Here is a 26,665-nt window from a genome sequence, read left to right on the forward strand (position 1 = left end):
CGCGGCGGGCCCGGCCGGGCCGCTTGTGCGGGCGGCGCTAGTCGGCGGTGTACGGTAGGTGGGCGGGCCCGCAGTCCCCCATGTGGTCCCGACATCATTGACATGGCGGAATCCTCCGGCCGAAGCTGCTGGGAGTTATTTTAGCGGCGGCGGCGGCGGGGGAGGAGCGGCGGCGGCGGCGGCGGCGGCGGCGGCGGCGAGGACGCGAGGCAGGCCGGCGGCGGCGGCGGGCAGAGGGCGACCCGAGGCTGCGGCGCCCCCCGGCTCCCACCCTGTCCAGCCCTCGGGAAGGTAGGAGCGGCGGCCCCGAGAGCCCGGCCCGGCCCCGCCGCTGGGCTCCGGGGGCCCCCGGGCTGGGGGGGGGTCCGCCTTTCCGAGCAGGAAAACTTCGGGCTCAAGTGGCCAGCGGGCGGAGAGGGGCTGGGGAGCCCCCACCCCCCACTTTCCGAACTGGGGGGGATCTCGTGGGGGGGTGCGCCCAGGCAGGGGGGCACGAGACGGACGCACCCCGAAGTAGGAAAAGTGGGGGGGCATCTAGAGCTCCGATTCCCTCCCCCTTCCCCCAATCCCTGCTTTTGCCCAGAAAACCCCGTTTTTCCAAGAAAGCAGAAACCCGGCGATCGGGCTTGATTTTCGTTTCTTCCCCGTCGGGCCCCCTCCCTGGCGCCCCCGTGCCCCCACCCCCGAGGCCGAGGGGGTGTGGAGGCCCCCGCCCCCCTCTCGGGGCAGGGTCGCGCCGGCGGGGAGGGGAGGGGAGGGGGTGCGGGGGGAGGCGGCGGCGGAATCTTCGACGTGTCACTTTTCCATCTGGTGCGAGGGTGCAGCCCGACCCGAGAGCGCAAAGTGCTGCCGAAGTTTGGCCGACTTTGTGTGCGCGCCGGGGGGCGGGCTCGGGAGGGGACGGCGCCTCGGGGGGTGCTCCCTTCACCCCCGTTGGCCCCCCCTTTTGTTGGGCCTTGGAACTGGGGGGCTTCGGGTCCGGCCGCGGCCGGGCGGGGGAGGCGAGCCGGGCCTGCTGGCTACAAAGTAACCGTTTGCGGGCGGGAGGCTACAAAGTAGCAGTTTTTCGAACCTTGGCTGCCGGCGGAGCCCGGGAATCCCGGGGGACTTCTGGGGGGGGTGGGGGGAGCTCCTGGGTGCCTCGGGGCTCCGGGCTCGGGCCTCCCGGGCGGCTGCCGGAGTGCCTCGGGGGCTCCCGACCGGGAGCCCTGACATTTCCCCCCGCCCCCTTCTGCCCCCTGCCCCACCCCTCCCCCCACCCCAATCCTTCCCTGCCGTATCTTCACTTCCCCACTTTCTGCGACTCTTGGCCGCTTTTGGAAAACTGTAGCCGGAGTGGAGGGAGGGGTGGTTCCCGACTTAAAGAATTGGGGAAGGGACCCCCCCCCTTTCGTATTCGTTCATCCACTTGGGGGAGCTCGGGCTGGTTGGGGAGGGAGGAAGGAGGAGGAAGAGGAGGAGGAAGAAGAAGAGGCCGAGAATCCGTGCCCGGAGGCTGGAGAGCCTGGGAGGGAGGAGGGAGGGGCGCGGAGGCACCTAGGGGCCCCGGGAGCTGGAGGCCAGGGATTCCTGGGTGGGGGCTGCTGAACCCCTGGAAGCCTTGGGCTTTGGAGGAAGTGCGATCGGGGGAGGGGGGTCGGAGGATCGGAAGGGTTAGGAAAGGGTCTGGCATTAAGGTGGGGGGGGGTGGGGGGGACCGGAGGCGTTCTGCCCAGCTCTCCGCGTAAACTTTTCCAAAATGTCTGGATACGGGGGGGGGGTATTTGGAGAAGGAGACTCGGGACCGAGCCAAGGCAACTTTTCTATCCTGACGTGTTTGTGCCTCTATCGAAAAGGAGGGGGGGGGGGGGGGGGGGGGGGGGGGAATGGTGAGCTAGGCTGTTCGTCGCGGGGGGGGGGGCGCGGATCGTGATGGGGGGGGCGCGAGGAGGGAATTTTTCTTTTGCGTAAAACTTTCCCCTAAGCCCTCCCTCTGCCATCCCAGACGAAAGAAAGACATGGCATCTTACCAAGACATATTACTGTTTGCCGACTCTTTTAAAAGCCCCCCCCCCCCCCTTTTCCTCTCCGACTCTGTATTTTTCTTTAAATCGCTTTTGGATTTGGGCCGAAGCGGCCTGAATGACACTTGGTGGGGGCTCCTTCTAGAAGTCTTTAACTTCATCCATGTTGATTTGTGAGTCTTTTCTTCCTGCCCTCCCCTCCCCTCCCCCAGTTCCTCCCCCCCCTCCCTCCCTCCCGGGCCGATTCCGACTTTGCAGCTCTCCTGATCTTTTTTGTTGGGTGGGCACCTTCGGATTGCTTGTCTGTTTATTTTGTAATGTGCAGCTAATTTGGTTTGAATTTCCTCCAGTTTCCAGCCCCCTGTGGAGGGAAAGTCTGTGTGTGAGAGAAAAATAATCCCGACTTTTGTGCAGGCTGGGGGAGGGCGGGAGGTGGCCCCGGTGAAGAGTTGGGGAACCCCAGCTTAGAGGCATGTTGTTTTAGGGGAAGCACCCCCCCTCTAACTTCTTTGCGGGAGAGACTGGCGAAAAATAGGAACAGTCGATCTATTAATGCTCCCATGGGGGGTCCCCAGGTGATGGAGATTACTTTGGAATCTCCAAGAAGACCACTCTGCCCATTCATAGCTATGGTAAATTCAACCCAGGAAAAATCGCAGTTAATCACATAGAGCTTGCCTAGTCCAATTCCCTCACTTTCCGGATGGGGAAACTGAGTCAGACAGCTTCATGACAGAGTGGCCGGCGTTTCCAGGACTGCTCGGCAGGGCTGGCCACTAATTACATCACCAGATGTCTTGAGATTTAGTTTTCCAACAATTCCAGAGATGTCTGACTGGTGAGTTAGCCGCTGGATCCAAGTTCATCAGCTAGGTCAGACTCTGATAAACAAACCTATAGAATAATTACAGTTTTTAAAATGCATTGTTTGTGTTGCTGATGTCTGAAAAAAGAATCGTGCCACTGAAGAAAAACATTTACACTATTTTTTATTTTCAGCAAACAATTATTGGCCATGGAAAAAACGAAGACCAACATTCACAGTTTTTTTAACAAATTATTTTAAGGAAATAATACCAACAAATAGCTGTTATTGGCAATGGAAAAAAAGACTCAACAGCAGTTTGGCCCTGGGCAAGGCTGGATCCCTGCCTCAGTTTCCCCACCTATAAAATGAAGATCGTCACAGCATTTTTCCTTCAGTGGGTTGTTGAAAGGATCAAATGGAATAATATTTGTAATATTTGATAAATAGCAGGTACTTCATAAATAAATGGCCATTTCCTTCCTTGAATTGGCAATGATTTGCCTCCCAGTGACTTCACCCACATTGTCTTTGGAAAAGAAAATAATCCAGCTGTGATTACTTTTTTCCCTGACCTTGCTATAAAATTGCTCAGACTAATTGTTGCTTTAGAGTTTGTGACTTATTGGTAGTCCACCTTGCCCTGGAAAAGGCTGCCCTTGTCACTGAGTTGGGAAGGCTCCTTATGAAAATGAAATCCACCAAGAAGTCACTCTCTGTAGGAAAGGATGATAACACTGAGTCCTTTGGACTAGAGGTTTTGATTTAAATCCCAGGTGATTGGTTTTACCCAGTCTGGGAAGGATTGAGGAAGGGGGGAGACATGGGATGACTATCTGAAGGAGGGAGTGCTATTCTTGGAGTCCACATGACCTTGGGTTCCCATCTTTAGATACTTGCTGGCTGGATGACCCTGGCTGAAACATAACCTCGGTATCAAATGCAGAGGCTCTCAATCTAGGATCTCATGATCTGTATTTGAATCCTTTGTGGATGACCTTGGGGCAAGTCACTCAGCAGCCTCAATTTCTTCATCTGTAAAATGGGAGGAAGTAGGGGGTTGGACTAATCTAGTTAGTCTAGTTGGGGGTCCATGAAGAGATTTCTGGGACTCCTTGAACTTTGGACAGGAAAACAATCATATCTTTATTTTCACTAGTCTGTAACTGAAATTTAATTTTCAATTCCATATTTATTTTGAGAAGGGCTTCCCTAGTTATCAGCAGACAGTCAAAGGCATCTGTGAAGGTTCAGAATTCCTGGACTGAGTAGAGGTTTTCTTAGGCCCCCGTTCAGCTAGAAATCTATGCTTTTAAATAATAGGAAGAGGGAATTTTAAATAAATAATATCTGGGGTAGTTTTTTTCTAGATGACTTCCTATTCAGCTCAGTCTTCTTTTATTCTAGCTCTGATTATTGCATTGATTACTGAATTATTGACTGAATTCAGTAGACTTTTTGTTAGAGGACCGCTCTGATGATCTGGCCCCAGGAATGATTATCAGGGTCGGATTGAGTTATGTTCAAAAGGTTTGTTTATTATGGAATTTTTTATGGAATGTTGACACTTGGAAAATTGATGATTTAGGCCATGTAAACACTGAGTTCTTGAACCTTTTTGAGTGTAGAGGATTATATTGCTACTTTCATAGGGTTATCTTTTTTTTTTTCCTCCCGGCAAATTATATATTTATTTAGTAGGATCATAACCTTAGTGATTTATTCTTTATTCACACATACACGCATACAGAAGAGGAACTCAGGGTTATTATTCAGGTTTTTTTCTTGTACATTTTCTTTCCCACTAGTTGAATTTAAACTCTTAAGGGCAAAGACTGTTTTGTCTTTCTCTCTGTAAAAGCTTTTAATAAATACTTGTGGAGTTGGATCACACTAAATTTCTTGCATGTTGGGGTGCTTTGCAATGGATTTTTCCTGTAATTTTTTTTCCCCTCAAGGACTGATTTTTGGAATTGGGTCCTTGGGTCTGTAGCCACGAAATTAAAAGTATAAAGAGGATCATAGTCGATCTCTTCCAAGTGTAGTTATTGGCAGTTAGTCCAGTCTTCTAAACTGTGCTTGGACAGGGGCTGTCTGCCTTTTGGTTATTTTTCCCTTTTAATTAGTAAGTGAAATAGTACTCAGGCTTGAAGGTTCTGGTTATAGGATTTCATTCCCCCTTCCCCCTCCACCCCCCTCACCCTGAAGAGCCACTTTGACTTATGTCACAATTTGCACCATCCATAATTCATCTCTCTTGAACCCTGTTGGCTAGTCTTTTTCTTTTTTTTTTAAACTTCTGTTGATGTGGCCTGAAGCTGGGCTAGGAGGTTGGATCACTTCTCATTTTTTGAAGTGTGAATTCATCTGGTTTGATTTGGGGTCATTCTTAGGACTATGGTTGGAGAACATCATGGTCTATGATGCTGTGGCCTCTCTTACAGGATGGAACGATAGAGAGTCTTGATGTTTTTGTGATAATTTCTTTTTAATAAATCCAGTTGGTTCATAATTACTTGTTGGAAAGAACTTGAGTGTGTGTGACTTGTATCTTGTGGTCTTTGCTGGGTACAATCTAGCCAGGTTTTGGCTTCCTAGGATTCAGCACAACAAGTTGTAGAAACTTCAGGTGCCTTTAATCTGTAATATTTTCATAACCTAAAAAAATAATTTTCAAATAAACATTCATTCTTGGGGGTTTTCAGTAAGGGTTTGAAATACTTCCGTGTTTCATGTGTGTAGGGGGGTGTGTGGAGAGGTGGGACTTGAGGGTGGTGGAGAGTGTTCGTTTAAAAACAATTAAACTTGAGCTAAATATATTTACCAGAATAGTGTGTTTTTGTCCTGATGGGGTATGGCCCTATGTGATGATTTAGAAAGAGAAAGAGACACAGTCATAGAGCCAGAGACCAAGATAGACTCCAAGAAAAAGTTTAATGTGGTATAGTTGGAGCTTCTGGCCTGTGTCCTCCCTCATGGGATAGACTTTTCCTTTCCCCCTCTGCCCTCCCCAATATTATCCATAGTCTGGGAAGGGGAGAGAGGCTGGAGGGTGTGCTGTTCATATGGTGTAAAGATAGAGCTATCGAAACAACAGGAATTCCTCTTTAACGGGCAGACCAGGAGGGGAGCTGTTTATGGTACAGGTTTAATGTCACTGTGTGATCCTTCCCTGGAGACAGAAGGTATGTGGGAAGGGGGAAGTTTTTCAAACCACTCAATGGAAATCAGAGAAAAGATCCACAATGGTGACCTGCCATCTACAGGCCAGATAAATCCTAAATTGGAAAAGGGATAAATCCTTCCAGTCCCCCCCCCCCCCAGTTGTGATGGACCAGCTAACATTTTATAAATTAACCCTCAATATAGGCCCCATATAAAGAGCAAATTAAAAAATGTTGGCTCTCTGAGGTTTATGAGAGTGTGTTTTGACTCATAGTTAACTGGACAGATGAGTTATCCTATCCAGGAAATAATCCATTTTATTTATTTATTTATTTTTTGGTGAGGCCATGGAGTTAAGTGACTTGTCCAAGGTCACACAGCTAATAAGTATCAAGAGTCTGAGGTTGGATTCCTGATTCCAGGGCCAGTGTTCTATCCACTGGGCCATCTAGCTGCCCCTGTAATTCACTTTAGATCAGGGTCACCTCTAAACCCTTGGGAGGTAGACTTCAGGGAGTCTCTCATCTTGGAAACTCAGGGTCAGACTGGCAGCTTTCTAATTGTTTTCCTTTATAATCATGTATTTTACTTTACACTTCTTAAAAACAGTATTCTGAGGTGCCTAGAAGCTTCATTAGCCCACTAGAGCAGTCCAGACCTTAGCCAAGGGGTAGAAGGCTTGCCTTGGGTGGTCTGGGCTGCAGCTCAACCCTCCTCACTTCTGATTAAATTGAACCCAAATGGGGGAAGTTTGTTTCTGATTTAATTAAATTGCAGTGTTCATTTCATGTCCCCCCCCCCCCAGGCCTCCTTCCTTCCTTCCTTCCTTCCTTCCTTCCTTCCTTCCTTCCTTCCTTCCTTCCTTCCTTCCTTCCTTCCTCACTTCCATCCATATAAATAGTCTGACTTGGGGTAGCTAGGTGGTGCAGTGGGTAGAGCACCAGCCCTGGAGTCAGGAGGACCTGAGTTCAAATCCGACCTTCCTCCCTACTGCCCTTCTGCTTTGACCCTCCTGCTTCTGCCTGTAGATTGGAAGCCACTGGCAGTTTTGTTTTTATGTCTCATGTGCCTAAGCGTGGTACAGCCCTGGTATGCAGCAGTTGCTCAATAAATGCTTAGTGAATGAAACTAAAAGGAAACTGAACATTTACTGTCTTTGTTTAATCTGTTGAAGAGATTCCGGTTGGATGTAATTGGGGGAAAACCAACTTCCTAACAGGGTTGGAATGGCCTTCTACACTTCTGGCCTTTGGATCCTCATTCCTCCCTCCAGTCTGGGAGGGATTGCTTCCTCCCATCAGGTCTAACTTCTTGACTTCCCTAAATCAGGGACTTTGTTATTTTTCACTGTCTGTGTCCTCATGCGGTACCTTGTACATTTGTTCATTATGAGTAAGCACTAAACAAAATCAAACCCTCAGATGATCCTTTAATCAATTAATCACCTACTCATGTCCTGGAGATTCGAAGGCAAAAAATGAAACCGGCCCCTTTTCTTCCAACACTTATATTCTGGAGGGGAGAATGAGGTGGGAAGAGAGCGATACCCCCCCCACATAATATGTACATGACACCCATGCACATAATACATCCATACGATAGCCACATGGATTTTACACACGCACACACATATGTATACTATATAATACATGTACATTATACATGCACATATGCCTATTGCACATCACACTTATATGTATTATATGTAGATGATGCATACATGCATGGCCATTGCATATATAACATTTACACACATAATATATGCACATTATGTGCATGTATATTGCATATATCTAGAATACACATACACACATTGTATGATTTGTATGTAACCCACACATATACTAGATACACATTATACATGCACACATGCACACATCATATGGACATCATGTACATGCAGAATATACACATGAACACATACACATGTCTGTAACACATGCACACGCAGACATGGGTATAGAACACACCATAACATATACAGAGAAACTGGTATATGACTCAGTTTACAGACATTTCATGCCCATGTACACAGCACATATATAACTCACTTGTAAATATGTATGTAATGAGCACGTGTATATAACAATACATTGTATACACATGTTTATTATCCACACATATCACACATATAATATACATATATAAAACTCCATTATAGTCACACACACACACGTGTGTGTGTGTGTGTGTGTGTATTTTTTCAACTGTGGTCCCAAGGGAAACATTCATTAAGGGAATCTGCAGGTTTCCAGGACCTTAAAATTAAAAGCACGCATTTAGTGAAAAACAATAAATAGGCCAACTCGGGGCAGCTAGTGGTGCAGTAGAGAGAATACTGACCCTGGAATCAGGCAGACCTGAGTTCGAATGTGGCCTCACACACTTCATAATTGCCTAGCTGTGTGACCTTGGGCAAGTCACTTAAAAAACACAAAGTCCAACTCTGGTTATCACAGGTTTATGGGAGTATACTCAGATAAGTGTTCTTGTATGTGTTCATTACAGACCATGGATACCTGTTCACTAAAGTAGGACTTCTTTCTCTGCATTTTCTAAGTGATTTGTTTATCGTATTTAGTCAAGGGTAGTTAAAATGAATTCTTTAAAGAATAAGCCTATGGATTTTACTTTTTAAATTTTGTCTTCCCTAGTTTTTTCCCCACATTAATGAGATTTTTCTGTGGGGGCTAACAATTTAAGGATCAGAATTCAGTTTTGGGACTATAAGAAATCTGTCTGGGTCTTATTTATAGGCTAATAAAAGGGTTGAAAACTTTTTTTTTAATGGTGAGGTAATCTGGACTTGCCCAGGGTCACATAGCTCCTAAAGGTCTGAAGCCAAATTTAAACTTGGGTCTTTTGACTCCAGAGGCAGTGTACCACCCAAGCTGCCCTTTGTTTGCTAAATTGAAATTTGTTTTCTCCCTCTGCCTTTCTTTCTAATTTTTGAACTGGCTAAGACTTAGCTAATTCTTATCATTTCACTATGATAAATCCCATGAATTGTTACTATTTTGAAAAAGAGGACAGTTTCTCCAGTCCTGATAGAGATAGAAGTTGCAGTTCTCCATTTAAAATTGTACTGTGAGTTCCCTGGAGACCAAGGAGACAAACATGTTATCTATCACTCCCTCAGCCAGGAGATGGTTGTTTTAATTGATTATGATCCATGCTATTCTGTTATTTGATAATATATTGGGGGGTCAGCTAGGTGGTGCAGTGGATAGAGCACTGGCCCAGGAATCAGGAGGACCTGAGTTCAAATCCTGCCTCAGACACTTAATAATTACCTAGCTGTGTGGCCTTGGGCAAGTCACTTAACCCTATTTACCTTGCAAAAACCTAAAAAAAATAAAAATAAAACAAAATATGATATATTGGAGTATCAGGGGATTGGATCTGTGAACCCTGGAAGCCTTAGTGTGACCCCCATCTAGCTCTGGAACCGTATGTATGCTGTCCTGCCCTAGTCTGTGCTGAAGCATTAGAACAGAGTTGGGCTGACCCCAAACAACAGTGGCCTTACCTCATGGGCCCTCCTTAGTGTCCCTGTAAATTTAGGGCTGGTCTGACATTTGACCCCAGTGGAAAGCATATTGGATTTGGGGTTTCAGGACCTGGATTCAAATGCCCCTTATTTACTACTACCTTGTGTGACATTGGGCAAGATGTCGAGTTTTTCCATCTATAAAATGAAGGGGTGGGATGAGTTGACCTTAAGGACACTTCCAAGGAACTTGGTTCTCAAAATTGAACTCTTGGAGGTCCTTGAGAACTTTGGACAGGGAAGTATTTGAGGTCAAAATTATTTTCATGAAAGTACTCAGAATATTTACCTATTAAAACATTCCTCCCTCCTTTAGTCACATATCTGTGTGAGGCCAGATTTTCTTTATATACTTCTACCAAAATAATATATCCAGCCTTGGAATTGAAGGCAAAGATGATATGAGAATTCAGCTGTCTTGTATTAGCCCCACATTAAAGAGATTAGCCAGAAATCTGAAAAACAGTAGCAATTCTTACTTTTTTTTTGCCTGGGAAAATATGGTTCTTTCTCATAAAAATATCATCTTTGTTGTAATAAGTTTAGTTTTTTTTAGTGAATTAATGAATATTTCAAAATCCACCAGTTTTGATTTATAATATGGCAAATAGTGGGTGGCTCAGTGGTTCTGTGGATGGTGCCAGGCCTGGAGTTGGGAAGACCTGAGTTCAAATGTGGCCTCAGACACTTCAAAACTTATGACCCTGAGCAGGTGCTTTGAAACCTTATTTGTCTCAGTTTCCACATCTGTAAAATGAGCTGAGAAGGAAACTATTCCAGTAACTTTGCCAAGAAGGGTTAAGAAGAGAGGAATGTGACTGATAGGACTCAAAAACTAGACAAACCTCAGTGAATAAAGCCCACATAAACGGAAGCTTTTGGGGATCATTTTAAAAGTGTAAAGGGGTCCTGGAGCTCAAAAGTTGAGAACCACTAGTGTAGCTGATAGAAAACCAGGTTCCAATTCTGGAAGTCCTGAGTTAAAAGTTCTTCATCCTGGTCTAAGTCATACATAGCCTCTTACTGCTCTACTCGCTATAAGATGAAGGACAGGTGGCTGCCTGCCTTGGTAGAAAGATTTTCCTCCTGAAATTTTTTAAACCAGGGAAACCAACGGAAAAAAAAAAAAGCATCTTATTTCTGTGTTCTACTTTTAAAAAAAAGAGCCTGAAGTTTAGTATAAAATACAAATAAAATTGAATAACCACTTAGACTTGGATCATTTTCTGGTTTACATGGAGGTTTCCTGATTAGGTCTACCTCATCAGGATCTCGACCTGGAGGTCCCCCATCTTTTCCAGTTGAGGAATGAGAAGCTTAGGGATGTTAAGGCACATGTCTGAGGTCACCTATTCCCACTCTGTACCTGAGAAACTGAATTGATTGACTTCCCTTACTTAATCATTCATTATGAGAGCTAGACTTTATTCCCAGTGCTGGGGGGGTGGTGCCTGGGAAACGGTGGGTGCTTTATGAATGGTGATTGATCGATTGATTGTGGCCATCATCTTCAGAAATGGTCCTCCCTTGGGTCATCCATGAATACGGCCCCTTTCCTCTTGATGAGAACTGGGGTTGTTGCTTTGGAGACCAGTCAAGGGAAGATGGGAGCAGAGCCAGAAAGATCAGCCCTAGAACCAGCTTCTGGGGGGAGGCAGTTCTGAGATTCACCGGGGGCCTGGGGACTTGTCCAACAGTCCAGGCAGAACCTGGGCAGCTGGCAGCCCTAAAAGCCTTCTTTGTTAGAGAATCCCTTGGCTTGGGGGAGGTAGGGTGGAGGAGTACACTGGAGGTGAGCTAAGGACAACGGTGGGAGTAGGCATGGGGGGGGCAAAGTCCTACCTCTTCAAGAATATTCTAGTTTCTTCATATTTCTCCTTCCGGAGCTGGGACTAATGAATGTCTCCCCTCTGAAAGAGGGGTTCTCTCCATGAATGTATCATAAGACTATTGACTTCTCATCTCAAATGGCCTAAAAATAAGGCTGTAAACTGGAAAAAATGTGGGTTTTTTTTTTTTTACACTTCTGGACCCACCAATCACCTTTTTTTCCCCCTTGAATTCTGGAGGGCATGTTGGCCTTATATGGGAGCTTGGGAACCTTTGCACATCTGGGCTCATGAGTGTGGTAATGTAGTCTACCCCTTGCCTCAAATTACCTTCTGATGGAACCGATTCTTAAAGAGCTCTTTATTTGTTTGTTTGTTTGTTTATTTATTTATTTTTTGGTTTGTTGTACTTCTGCCTTGAGGTTTCTTAGGAAAGAGAACAATTTTAAATATCTTAAAAAATAAAAATCAGCAAGATATAGGGATGATGATTTTAAAAAAAGAATGAATACTTTTTATTTTTATTAATAATTTCATTGAATAAAATATTACATAGTTTTTATGAATAATTATATTTATTCCTGTTTCATTTTAAACATGATTAAAATATTTATTTTCATTTTTATTAATAATTATATTTATTTCATTTTAAATGATTAAACTGTTGTTTTTATTTATTTTTATTAATAATTATATTTACTTCTATTTTATTTAAAAACAAATGAGTGTAATTCTTTACCTTCACCCCCATATCTAAGTTTCCATCACTAAGGGAAAATAACATTAATAAAACAGTGTTATAATATTCTTATTAATATTAAGTATTAATGACAATCACATATTTTAAGGTTTGCTCAGTGCATTCTCTCCATTGAAACATCATTAGATGTTCATGACAAGCCTGTGAAATAGCATGTATTAATGGGTGTATTTCCAGTTTTCAGATGACTTGCCCATCATGGTTATGTACCTGGCAGGCTGCCAGAGACACTTTTGATTTTTCAGGCCCACTATATTTTTCACTATTCCAAGGGACATTTCCAGTATAAAACTGACTCAAGTTTTCTAGAGAATTTTTACAAAGATTGTTTTAACATCAGTACTTTAGAAACCATAGAGAAAATAGGTAAATTATTTCTTGGGATTCAAATATAGGAAGGGTGGAGATGGAAAGTAATCTTAGAATATAGACCCTATAATTTTTTTTATTATTCTGATTAGCTCAGTAAAGTTCTTAAATTTTAGGATTATTGAAGAAAGTTACTCTTGATATTTTAAAAAAACTAAATTTACTTTTGTGATATTTTTTCTTTAATAAATAAGCATTTATTTTTTCTCTCTCACACCTCTCTAATTGAGAGAGAATGGGAAAAACCCAAACTCTTGAAACCAATATATCTACTCAAAACAAATGCTCCTATCAACCATATCCAAAAAGACATGTCTCATTTTTCATCTTGAATTCATCATCTATCAGGAGACGGCTAACAGATTTCATTACTGGTCCTCAGAAGTCATGATTGGTTATTGTGCTGAATGCCTTTAAAACATTCCAAGTTTGTCTTTGTATGTTATTATTGTAGAAATTGTCCATTGGGTTCTGTACACTTTATTCTGCACCAGTTCATACAAGTCTTCTGGGTTTCTTATCATTAATTAATAGCATATTAGTAATTGATTACATTGCTAAACCATCATTTGTTTAGCCATTCTCCAGTAGATGAACTCACCTTTAGTTTCTAGCTTTTTGCTGTTACAAAGAGTCATTAAAAAAAAAATATATATATATATATATATATATATATATATATATATATATATATATATATATTTGCTAATAGGTGTTTTTTCCTGTTCTTTTGATTTTTTTTTTTTTTTTTAGGGAGGTAGGTAGGCCTGGTTGTGTTACTAGATCCAAGAGTAAGCAGTTCAGTGACCATTTGAAACCATCCCCTTTTTAGATCCAATTCTGTTGTAGTCTTCTAGTAATGAAAATATTTCCCAGCATAGTTTCAAAAAACGTTTGTTACTTTTAAAAACAGCGCTGATCCTACCATCCTCTCAGTGGACCTCTTCCATGCTTTGTTGTTGTTGATGTTTGCTAAGGGAAGCATGTCCGCCCCATTCCATGCTCATCCACCATCTTTCTTCCCAGAGAAGAGTTTTATGCAGCAGTTTCATCCTCAGTTGGAAGAGGTGGCCAACTCTTCCTTGGATTTCTGATGTCTTTTTTCCTTACATTACCATCGTAATTATGTTTATTCTTTTGGTTCTGCTTAATTCACTGTGAATCACTTTTAAATATGCTTTTATTTTTCTATGACCTTTCTTCCTGAAGCTTTTAATCCTTTTGAAGTTCATCTGTTGGGGATCACCTTGTTTTTAAAAATAAGATTTATTGATTGCTCTTATTTTTACATCTGTCTTTTCTCCATTTATGACCCTTTCTCCCCTCAAAGCATAGAACCTTCCCTTGTAACGAAGAGACACAGTTAAGTAGGAACAAGTCATGGGGACTGCGTCGGGTGATGTTTGGTGTTTCTTTTCTCAACTCTCTGCTTAGAAGAAGGAGATATGTGACAAAAGGACCAAGCTTGGTTCCTGGCCATCAGTTCCTAAGCAGTTACTAGGCCCTTCCCTTGATCTGACTCTTAATACCAATCAGTCAATCTTCAGGCACTTGGTGTGGTTCTGCTTCCATTCCACATTACTTTGTAGAATTCCGTGAGTGCCAGCCAGTAAGCAAGGGTAAAGTACCTTCCATGCGCCGGACAAAGATGTTCTGTAATGGGGAAGACAACCTACAGACACTGTGGGCACGGAAGATATTTGTCATTCCATCATTTCAGTTATGTCTGACTCTTCACGACCCCGTTTGGGGTTTTCTTGGCAAAGATGTTGGAAAGGGATGGCCCCTTTCCTTCTCTAACTCATTTTACAGATGAAGAAACTGAGGCCAGCAGGGTGAAATGACTTGCCCAGGGTCACACAGCTAGTATTTGTCTGAGGCCTGGAACTCAGTCCACTTCACTCCCTAACTGCTCTGTAAACAAGATAAACTGGGGATAAACTGCAGACACTGACTCCAAGGGGGTTCAGGAAAGATTTCATACCAGAGAGGGGATGTTATGTGGGGCTTGAAAAGTCAGGTAAGGAGATGGGAGAGAATGGCTCCGTCAGCATCACATTTTTGTCCCATGTCCTTCCAAGTCCTCTCAGAGGTCAGTTTGCTGAGAGGTAAAAACATATTTTTCATTTAATTTTGTTTCTTTTATCACAAGTGATTAAGAGCAATGATTGCAGTTGACCACTGATCATTTGCCATTTTTCTTTTGAAACTTCATTATCTTTTGACTGCTTTATTATTGGAGAATAAAAGTCTTTTATTTGTGTTGGTTCACTTCCAATATATCTGGATATCAGACTTTTACCTAATTTTATTGGATGCAAACTATTTTCCCCATGTCATGGTTCCTCTTATGTTTTAGCTGCATTGATTAAAAATAAACCAGAAGCTCTCCAGTTGGTCTTCTTCCTGCTCAGTGGTGGTCTGAAGGCCGTGTCCCACCCTTGCCCTCAGTAAAGTCCAGTGGCTCCCATCTGTTTCTGGAGTCAGATCCACAGGTCTTTGCTTGTCATTGGACGGCCTCTACAATTTTGGCCCCTTTCTGCCTCACTACTCTCTACAGTTCTCCCTCCTCCACCCTTTAAGGTCCAGCCAGACCGGCTACCTTGTCTTGGCTTGTGCTGGCCACTCCCCACGTCAGTCATGTTGCCCCTTGCAGATTTGGACTTTCAGCCAGAGGTCACCTCCTCCAGGAGGTTTATCTTATCTGCTCGGATCAATACCTTTTATGTTGTTGTTATTCTGTTCTTATCAGTGGTTTCTGGTTCTTTTCAAGCCCATCTGGAGTTTTCTTAGCAAAGATGTTGGAAAGAGATGACCCCTTTCCTTCTCCAGTTGCTTTTACAGATGAAGAAACTGAGGCAAACAGGGTAAAGTGACTTGCCCCCCCCATCTTTTTGTTGGTTGATTAATAATCACAATTCTCTTTCTCTCTTTTTTCTCTCATTTTTTGCTTAAGAATTCTCCCTCCCATATGACTCCTGACTTTCTCAACTTCTGCTTACATCTGTCAGCATTATTTTTTAAATGTCTTGTTTCAACACACAGACACACACACAGACACAGACACAGACACACACACACACACACACACACACACACACACACACACACACACCCTGCAGTTGGGCTCCTTTAATTAACTCCATTGAGTTTTTAGGTAAGGAAATAGTGTCACTTCCTATTTCTAATGTTTCACTTTCTGATTGTCCCAAATTAGTCCAGAGCTGTTTGGCAGAGCTTTGTACCATTCCAAGACCTTTCCTTTCCCCGTTATTCCTTTGGCCATCTTTGAATTCCTCGGGTTCAGTTTCTGGGGGCGCCTTCTGGGGAGGGAGCAGGCAGAGGATGCTGGGGTGGGCAGGAGTGGGCTCCGTCTCCCCACAGTGGGACAGTGTCAGGGAGGATGACAGAGTTTTCTAAATGCCTGTTTTCACTGAGTCATCATCTGTCCTCGTTCATTGGTGGGCATGGCTCACCAACCTGACAAGCCTTCTTCTTTGGCAGATTAATTAGCAATTAAAGAAAAAAAAACCCGACTGAAACAGTGCTCAAATAATTTCCATCTTTTTCATTGAATGCCTTTTTTTTTCAGCAAGAGAATCTTTATAAATGGTTGAAAAAAGGTTTTTCTGGAAATTTCTTTGCAAACTGGGTCCCTGTCATCTTTATAGAGAAGAAAACCTCAATCCAGAGAAGTGGACTCATCCAGGGTCACACAGTAGCAGTTTAATTCAAAAAGCAATGAGGCAATATGTTTGACCCTGTAGTAGAAAGATAAATACATTTTCCAGAAGAGTACATAGAATACATTCTGTGGGGGAGGGAAGAAAATATGTGGAGTTGGGATTTTTTTGTTAACTGAAAACATCTCATTAATAAGGAACTTACTTAACTATTCATCTATAAGTAATTTAATTGTTAACTGTATTTAGGCCTGATTATGAAATGTCTTTTTACATTTTGGGGTTCGTGGGTCTGCTTGAAGCTATAAACTCAGAATTTGCTCACTTAATTGGAACATAACAATGCCCAGTTTCTTTTGAGGACCAGGTACTGTGTCTGTTAAATAGAAAGAAAGATTTCTTTAGTCAAGAGTTTGGTCAAGTCACTAAGTCTTAAGTAACGATGACTTGTTTGTAAGGGGAGTGTGTTGGACTCGATCTGTAGTTAGTTGTGTTGTAGAAAGACCCCTGTGACAGTGCAATAAAACAATTTTTTCCTTTGGAGGCAAATGGGATGAAGGGCCTTGCCCAGAGTCACACAGCTAGATTTGAACTCAGGGCTGGTGCTGCCTCAGAGCAGTGTTTTTAAAACATAAAATAAAATGCATCAAATTATACAGAAAGCCAATTATATTGAAATAGTTATCAAAATATAATTGTTTAAAAAATGAGTTCATGGACCCCAGGCTAAGAACTCTTGGACCAGACATTCCTAAGATCTCTTTCAATTCTAGATTCTTAGACTCTTTCTTTGAAATGTAGGTGGGGTGTGTTGATTGAATTGAGTATGATTTCAGGTCATTAAAACCTGTCCTGTACTGATTGGGGTGTGTGTGTGGGGGGGTGACTGGGGTCACACACTGGATATGCCCTTAGCTTTGAACATAGGACCTCTGAGTATCTTTCAGAAAAATGTTTGTCAAAGGGATGAAAGAAAGTGGGGAGGGAGGTTTGGACCTGCCTTTATTAATGAAATGACTTTGGGTGAGTCACAACCTTTGTGTCTCTCATTGGTGAACTGGATGGAGCAATGACCACACCACAAGATTTTCTTGAGAGTTAAATGCTATATGCAGAAGAATTGTTCAACTTCTCCCATGACTTTTCTGATGTCAAATCCTTCCAACTCATCTTAGTTTCATGTCAGTAGCTGCTTCCTGAGGGCAGCACCCCCCCCCCCCCCCAGGATTGATTGAGCCTTCACCAGCTCTTTAGGAGGAGCAACAGCTGAGACAGCTTGTAGGATTAGCCCTGGAAGGAGATTGGTGGGGTAGAAGAAGGGGGTGACTTACCCAGGTGCTCAGCTTTTAGAGTTCATCCAATCAAGAAAACACTTGCCAATAAAGTCATCTATCTGGGCATTGAGCTGCCTTGGAAAATGGAGGTTGGGTTGGTTGGGAAGGAAGATGGGTTGAATTAAATGACTATAGAAATCCTTTTTGATTTTAAAATTCTTTGATTCTAGAGTCTTCCTTTCTCCAAGTGACTTTTCTTGATCCCCTTAATGTGAAAGCTTTCCTTGAAAATTACCCCCAATAGGGGTGACTAGGTGGCATAGTGGATAAAGCACTGGCCTTAGAGTCAGGAATACCTGGGTTCAAATCCGGTGTCAGATACTTAATAATTACCTAGCTTTGTGGCCTTGGGCAAGCCACTTAACCCCATTTGCCTTGCAAAAAGCCTAAAAAAAATTACCCCAAATTTATCCTGTAATATTTACCCATTCACAGTGTTTATTTATACATGTTTTCTCTCTCATTAGAATAAGAACCTTGACGCCAGGGATTTTTTTATTTTTATTTTTTCTTTTGCCTTTTTGACCCCCAGATCTTAGCTCTGTGAGGGACTCAAGGTAATCATATATGTTTATTGACTTAACTGAATGTAGGTTTTTCATGTAAAGAAACCTGTTCATATATATATCTGGGGAACAGGCACAGGTAGAATACTTGTTTCAAAGTACAAAATAAGAATAAAATTTACATAATGCTTTAAGCGTTCCAAAGCCCTTCTATATATTATCTTTGTCAATCCTCATAAAAACTCTGTGAAGGTCCCCACTTTACAGATGATGAAACTGAGGCTGACCATGACTTCCAGGTTTCAAAGTTAATTAAGTGAGATCTAATTTGAGCTCACAAAGATGAGCTTTTCTGATTCCAGACTCAAATCTGTATCCACTGTAACATCTCACCGACCTGTATATAGTAGGCACTTAATAAATGTTTGCTGAATTGAAAGGATTGAAGCAGAGGAGAAATTGGACTAATTACTGCTAAGTCAGAAACAACATTTCAGTTACAAAATGTAATTTCCCTTAAGTTATTTATTTTTATTGCGTTTGAATGGAAAAACTATTATAACCCGATCAGGCTCATTTTCTGGGTAGATATTGGTACCGTTAAGTTTTCATGGACCCTGGCTGGCCAGGATGAAGTGTGACTTCCAGGGTGAGGGGCAGAGGTTTCTTGTGGGGAACTGCCACGTGTCACCATTCCCTGGGCTACTACAAAGGCCTTGGTCCTAAATAACCCTTAACTGCTCAACCCATATCGGTTAGGGTTGAAATATCCTCTTCTGCTGAGGGATGTTGATGTGTGAAAGAAGACCTTTCCCATGGTGGTCCGAGCTGTGGTCAAGCTGCTTGAGGGTCCCTTGGAGAAGGTCATCTTTGTTTGCATTTTATCTCTGAAGATTAGTTTGTTTCTCCCCCCACCCAGAACACCATCACCACCCCCATCTCCCTCAAAATAAGCAGGTAGAAAAACCCCCAAACTAAACTCTCTGAAAACATTTGAGCCCCCAGTTAGTTTGTGGATAGTCTAGAACTAGAGACCCTTTGGACCAGGAGTTGGACCCCCAGGTTTCCCTCCATGGTCCATGAGAGGAGAACCTGAGTTGGCCCAGTTCTCTAGGCAGGATAATGGTTAGAGATGGAGAATGGACCAGCCCTAACTGGGCAGCTCAGCCAGGGTCCTGGGGCTTTGTGGAGGCCACCCCCTACCCTCATTCCCCAGGGGCCAGCGCTGGGGGAGGAAACAGAATCTTTCCAGTTCTTTCTTCCCCTGACCAGTCTCTGGGTCTTACCAGGTTCCCTAAGCTTTCGCCAGGTGTCTGGGTCTTATCTCATTACATAATAACTGACTGTTACATAATGCTAAGCGGTTTAGTGTAGTTGCTTATCTGCCTCAATTCCCTGATCACTAGTCTCCTCATTAATCTCATTTTAGAGATAAGGGAGGAAGGAAGGATGGAGAGGAGGTGACTTACTGCAAGTCCTCTTCATAACCTCGTTTTGGGGATTGTCACTGGGTAGACTGTGAGATCCAGGAACTATGAAAGAAAATGAAGCTTGGGATGGCATCCGGCATCTGCAGTGGTTGTATGGGGTGCTCCAGAAGGTTCTCTGATGTATCCAGCAGCATATCTGGGCTCCTAGAAAGGGGGGGCCTCCCCGGCTTTCAGCCCCAGGAAGAGACTTCAGGGCATCTGGTCTAAAAACTCTCTCATCCCTAGGAAATGTTCGTCTACTCTTCATGGGAAGACCTCCCTTGAAGTGGGGAAGCCCATCATCAGTCAATCAATCAGTCAATCATCCAATCAGTAAACATTTTTTGAAGCTCCTATGTAACAGGCGTTACCAAACTCTGCTAAGCACAGTCTTACCAGGTAGCTCATTTCAAGTTTGGACGTTCTGATTGTTAAAATGGATTTTGCCATAGACTCTCCACAAAGGATGAATCATGGTCTTCGTCCAGATTGGGGGTTCCTAGATTGGGTGATGAACCTCTGGCATTTTAGTGAAGCCTGTAGACTTGTAATAATGATGATGATGCTTGACGTTTTGATGGAACCTATGGACACGTGATGATAGTAATAATGATGATGTTAATATTGTTAATAATCTATTATTTAATTATAATATATAGTAATGATATGATATAACAATACAAAGTTAAATTAAAGTTTATTAAATAAATTCCAAAGTAAACTTAAATTTACATATAAAATTTTTGATAAATCATTATTGAACTATTAAAATTTATAAATAGCATTTCATAGTCTTTTAATATTTATGTAGTACTTTACATATGTTCATTCCTATATGATTCTCACAAGAATTCTGGGAAGTAGGTGCAAATATTATCCCTATTTTACAGATCTGTGGGTACTGAGGCTGTGGGCCTTCTTGACAATGAAGTATTGCCTAGCTGCCTCAGCTAATGGTTTTCAGTGCATAAAATATAATTCACAGTATTACCAAGGAAGCCTAATTGATAGAAATTCAGTTATCATTGGTTTTTGAATTCATTGACCCCCCCTGGTTCAATGTCTATAATATCTTTTTTCCATTTTGAGAGTACCAAAGATGCTCTCTGACTATGGAACCTTTTCCCACGACCTGTCTGTCTCCCTTTCTGTAATCCCTCAGCCTCAGTTTCTTGATCTCTAAACTAGGGATAATACTTTTGCACCAGCATCCTAAGAGATGCTGTGAGGATTAGAATTGCAAAGTGCTATTTGCAAGTCTTACAGCATCTCATAGATGTAGCTTTATTTACATTATTATTGTTACTATTCTCATTCTCTAGTTCAATCCACTCATTTTCAGGTGAGGAAGTGAGAGATTGGAAAGGCTGGTCTTTGGCAGGAGCATTAAGCTTGTTCTACCCGACCCGACCTGGTAGAGAACAGGGAAGGATGAGATTTGGATCCAAACTCTGAGATTTCTGTGATTAGATGTTGTTGGTGATAATTTCATAACAATAATAGATAGTAAAAACCAGGCTCCCTTAGATAGCAGATCCTTAGCCTAGCCCTTAGCATAATATCTGTATACATCATGATCGGAATCTTGGTAGCATCTTTTTTTTCCAGTCTTTTCTTTTCCTCTTCTCTTCTCTTCTCTTCTCTTCTCTTCTCTTCTCTTCTCTTCTCTTCTCTTCTCTTCTCTTCTCTTCTCTTCTCCTCTTGTCAGGCTTTTCTGAATGGTGGGATAGTGTTTACTCATTAGGGTCTAGAACCCACTGAGATCCCTCTGACTTTCCCACCTTGAGATTAGTTCTCCCCAGGACTCCGGACACTAATTACTGGAGCCCAGGAGGTGGGGGATTTGTAGTTTAGGTTGAAAAACAGGATGAGTGGGGGTTTTGAAGAAGGCTCTGGCTTCGGCCCTGAGGGAGTTTAGGCGACTGACCTTGGCCTCTGTGGTTGTGATCATCCCTGGACCCCTGGCCTTGCCCTTTAGATCCCCACCATCTCCCATTCTTTGGTTCCATTCTCTCATTGGTGAATTCCTCCCCCAAACTCCCTTTTGAGGAAGAACCAGTCAAGCTTCAATCAGAGAATTGATCCACTGACTGTCCACTGCAGGTAACTAAACATCCAAGAACTCAGAGTTATTATCAAAACCAGGCCTAGAATTCAAGTTCCTTGAAGTCGTTTGGGTCAGCTTCACTTGGTGGGTGGGTGGGTGGAATCCACTCGCATTCACATATATTTAGGTTATATGGGAGGTTGCAGGGGTGTGTGTACACACTAAATCCTCATCTGTGTATGTGTAGCTACATTGTATGGATGTTTCAAGTATCAGGTTTAGGGATTGAATTTGTGCTGTGAAGTTGAGTGTGGGACTTTCCGTTTATGTTTATCTATTAAGTATGGTCTTATTGGATTTGACTCATCATTCACGCCTGTCCAGACTGTTTGGATTCAGATGCTTTCGTCCAGTATATAAAGAGATTCCTCCCAGTTTTGGGTCATCTGTGACCGTGTCCACCCTTTGCCTTCCTGCTTGTCCACCCCCCCCCCCCAAAGCATTATTGAACAGTCTTAGTTTCATGTGTCCTGTATGTGATCTGGGATAGAGAACATAAGGCTGAACATCAAGGAACTGGAGATCTAGTTTTGGTAATAACTCTGAGAGTCTGGGATGTCTATTTACCTGCAGTGGACAGTCGGGGGATCCATTAATAAATATTTATGAAGCACCTGCTCTGTAGCAGACCTTGGACGAGTATTGGGTGAATACTCAGAGGATCTAAATTCAATTCCCATCTAGGCCACTTACTAGTCACCAAGTAGGTTGGCCTTGTATTAAGTAAGGAAAAGAGGGGGCAGCCTTTCCCTTAAGAAACTGATGTCAGGGAGTGAAGTGGGGGTGTGGGTATCCGCATGATGGCAGAGAATGAAGCTTGACTGGTTTGGGTTCTTCCCCAAAAGGGAGATTGAGGGAGGAATTCACCAATGAGAGAATGGAACCAAAGAATGGAGGAAGAAAGCAACGCAAACAGAATATAGAGAATGAAGGATGCATGACTGGGCTGGGCTCTTCCTCAAAGGGGGGACTATAGCAGAAGCTCCCCAGTGAGAGAACGGAGCCATAGGAATGGAGGAAGAAAGCAACACAAACATGGTGGCAGTCTGGAGGGTGAAGAAAGGGGACTGGACTGGGCCTTTGTTCAAAAGGGAGACCACAGGGGAAGCTCCCCAGTGAGAGAATGGAACCATAGGAATGGAGGAAGAAAGCAACACAAACAGAATATAGAGAGTGAAGGATGCATGACTGGGCTGGGCTCTTCCTCAAAGGGGAGACTATAGCAGAAGCTCCCCAGTGAGAGAATGGAGCCATAGGAATGGAAGAAGGGATACCAAGGGATACCAAGGGATACCTCAAAAGGGATACCAAGGGAGGAGGTCCCCAATGAGAGAACGGAACCATAGAGATGGAGGAAGAAGGCAACACAAACATGGTGGCAGAGTCTGGAGAGTGAAGGACACATGACTGGGCTGGACCCTTCTTCAAAAGGAAGACTACAGGAGAAGCTCCCCAGTGAGAGAATGAAGCCATAGGAATGGAAGAAGGGATACCAAGGGATACCTCAAAAGGGATACCAAGGGAGGAGGTCCCCAATGAGAGAACGGAACCATAGAGATGGAGGAAGAAGGCAACACAAACATGGTGGCAGTCTGGAGGGTGAAGAAAGGGGACTGGACTGGGCCTTTGTTCAAAAGGGAGACCACAGGGAAGCTCCCCAGTGAGAGAATGGAACCATAGGAATGGAGGAAGAAAGCAACACAAATAGAATATAGAGAGTGAAGGATGCATGACTGGGCTGGGCTCTTCCTCAAAGGGGAGACTATAGCAGAAGCTCCCCAGTGAGAGAATGGAGCCATAGGAATGGAAGAAGGGATACCAAGGGATACCAAGGGATACCTCAAAAGGGATACCAAGGGAGGAGGTCCCCAATGAGAGAACGGAACCATAGAGATGGAGGAAGAAGGCAACACAAACATGGTGGCAGAGTCTGGTGAGTGAAGGACACATGACTGGGCTGGACCCTTCTTCAAAAGGAAGACTACAGGAGAAGCTCCCCAGTGAGAGAATGGAACCTTGGGGTGGAGGAAGAGGGTAGCTGAAGTATGATGGTTGAGTCTGGAGACTGAAGTATGACTGATATGGACTCTTAAAAAAAGAGGCCAAAAAACTTGGGGCAAGTTGCTTAACTTCTAAACCTCAGTTTCCTCACAGCAAAAGGAGTTTTAGTTTACCCAAATATAGTGAGTCTATGGAATAAGCAATTAGTTCCCCCTCATCTCCATAGGAGGAAGGAAATAAACATTTATTTATATAGTGCCTATTATGTGCCAGTAACTTTATTGAGATAATAAATTCCTTTGATTCTCATGACTTCCCTGGTCAGTACTGTTATCAGTATTTTACAGATGGGGAAAATGAGGCAGTGGTGAAGTGACTTGTCCAGGTTCATATAAGCTAGATTAGTGTTTGAGACTGGATTTGAACTTAGGTCTTCTTGACTTCAGGTCTACCCATTGTACCATCTAGCTGTGTCTGGTCCCTAGAGGAGGGAGAATGAGGTAATTAGTATGATCTTCATAAATCCACCAGATCTGAAGCCCGGGACTTTTTATGCTGTTAGGTGACCCAGGACTGGGATCAGGGAATTTGGGGCCAGTCAGATGGGGGGGTGAGCTGGGGGCCACTTTGTCTTTGTCCGTTATCCTCATGTAGTGGAAAGAAGCCTCATTGGAGATGCTGGTCCTCTCAACAGCTTGATCATATCTCCCTGGAAATCAGGAAGGGAAACCCAAGAAATGGAAGTGAACTTAGATACTCACCTTTGCCTCATTGATGGTTAAACTTTAAGGAAAGGACTTCTAGAGGTGATTTCGTTCTAATTTTGGAAAAAATTGTGCGATCATTGACTTTTAGAGAAAAGGGAACCTCAGAAGTCATCTGAGTGCAATGGTGCTGTTTTGTGGATGAAGAACTTGGAGGCCCAGGGAGGTAGTTGAGCATTGACCCAAGGCCACTCAACTGGTATATAGGTCTATTGATTATCTAATTCTAAACAGACTCATAGGATTTAGATTTAGAGCTGGAAGGAACTTTTGAAGCCATGAAGTCCAAACTTTTCATTTTACAGGTTGGGAAATTGAGGCACAAGTAGATTTTTTTTTTTAATGAACTTGTTCAAGGAGGTTCATGCAACTAGTAAGAGTCTGAGGCGGAGTTTGAGCCAATATCCTTTGAGTTCCAAGCCATCCCAGACAAATTTTGGAAGGTATTCATTCCCTGCTGAGTCCTTCCTCTCAGGTCCAGGTTCTTTCCACTGTGTGACCTCCTTCCTTACCTGTCTCGGGCCTCCAGTAGAGGGGTCTCTGCTGTCACCAGGTCAACCCCATCTCTGTGCCTATTGTCCATTCTAATCCTGAGTGGCTTGGAGCCTGGGGATGTTGGGTGGGGACTATCCTTCATCTTTCAGTGTTTTTAACTCACTGTTCTCTTTTTACCCAAACTGTTCACCCCAGGGATCCCCTCCATTGAGGACTCCTGGGGCTGTAATGACTTTCAGTCATATCCCAGTGCAGGCCAGAATTCTGGGAAGTCATCTGTCCCTCTTAGTCATGGGTCCTGATGGGCCAGAGCTCTCAGCCTGTCAAAAAACATTCATTAAAGCTTGCAATTTGTACAGTCCTGCTTTCTGGCCCTTCCTCTCTCCCTGAAGGAGGGATGAATGGAGGAGCCTCAATTTGTGAAAGGGAATTCAGTTTCTAATACCTAATAAAACTTCTCTGCTGAGGAATTACCTTGAGACAATTCCTTGAATGGAGGGGGTGGTCATGGAAGGACTGCTGGATTGTGAAGGGAAAATTTCATTGAGCTCTCTCTCTCTCTCTCTCTCTCTCTCTCTCTCTCTCTCTCTCTCTCTCTCTCACTGGGTTAAGTCTTGCCCAAGGTCACACAACTAGGTAATTATTAAGTGTCTGAGTCCAGATTTGAACTTAGGCCCAGCCTCCTGACTCCAGGGCTGGTATTCTATCCACCATGCCCCCTAGCTGCCCCAACTGCACCACCTAGCTACCCCGAGCTCATCTCTAGACTCCAGATCAGTCAGGACCTTGGTGCTTGCCGCAGGGGAGTGGATCGCTTGTGAAGGCTTCTGGTGAGAGGACATGTTCTCAGACCAGGATGTTTGCTGGTCACAGAACTAGGGACCAGTGCTCCCTGGACTGGGGCATCCAGGCCTGGCCTTGGGCTCCATGATCACACGTTTTTTTTTTTTTTCCCTACAAAACTGTCCATCTCTGCAGTTCACGAAACTCATCTATAATTTATCAATCACAGTCAGTCAATAAGTATTAATAATCTCAGAAAGTTACTTTGCTCAGGGTCACGGGAATAAGTGGGAGAAGGGTAAGATTCAAACCTCGGTTTTTTGGTCCAGGAGCCTTTCCTTACTGTAGCATCCTGCTTTCTCAGAGGTAATAAGCGTCAGAGGTGGGATTTGAACTCAGCTTCTCTCTCTTCAGATCTGCGTAAAGAAGAGCAGGAATTCTTTACCCCGGTCTCTGTGGACTTATGTTTTGGTGACCATATTTCAGTGTAATTGCTTTTCTTTGTAATTGGGAAAATTTAACAAAATAAATCAAAATACAGTTGAACATAGATAATGTTAATATGTCATTTTTAAAGTCAAATTTGAGTTTGACATCACTGCCTTAAAAAGCACTATTTAAAAAGTGCTGAATTTAAGGTTAGAAATGAATTTATGGTTAGGGTTAGAGTCGGGAAGCAACTCTGGCTATTAGTTGCTGGTCCACTCATTTGTTATTATATAGTTCCTTTAGGTTGTGAGCTTCTTGAGGGCAAAACCTTAGAGCTCAGCACACCTGGCAGGGACTTAATATATAGTTATTGACTTAGTGCCTCATTGAGTTTTTACTTCAGCTATATTCATTCATTCATTCATTCATTCAGTAAGCATTCCTCAAGAGCCTTTCCTGCAAAGCACCTGGCTCGTGGCTGGAATGTTAAGGGTTTTAAATGCCAAACCGAAGCATGCATATTTTGTTCCAGAAGGAATAGGGAGCCACAGAAGCTTCAGGAGCGAGGGACAGAGAGATCTTTCTTCTGACCCATCCCTCTAGGCCCGGAGTG

General features: G+C 43.5%; 1 protein-coding gene across 1 annotated transcript in view; it reads left to right on the forward strand.

Annotated features, from left to right (window-relative positions):
• Positions 1-202: 202 nt before the first annotated feature.
• Positions 203-26,665, forward strand: part of FNDC3B (fibronectin type III domain containing 3B) — a 351,337-nt gene continuing 324,874 nt past the window's right edge. The window contains exon 1 of the mRNA XM_074190931.1: positions 203-291. The gene's annotated coding sequence lies outside the window, so the exon portion shown is untranslated. The remainder of the gene's footprint in view (positions 292-26,665) is intronic.

The sequence above is a fragment of the Macrotis lagotis genome, chromosome 6, assembly GCF_037893015.1.
Source record: "Macrotis lagotis isolate mMagLag1 chromosome 6, bilby.v1.9.chrom.fasta, whole genome shotgun sequence".
Taxonomy (NCBI): domain Eukaryota; kingdom Metazoa; phylum Chordata; class Mammalia; order Peramelemorphia; family Peramelidae; genus Macrotis; species Macrotis lagotis.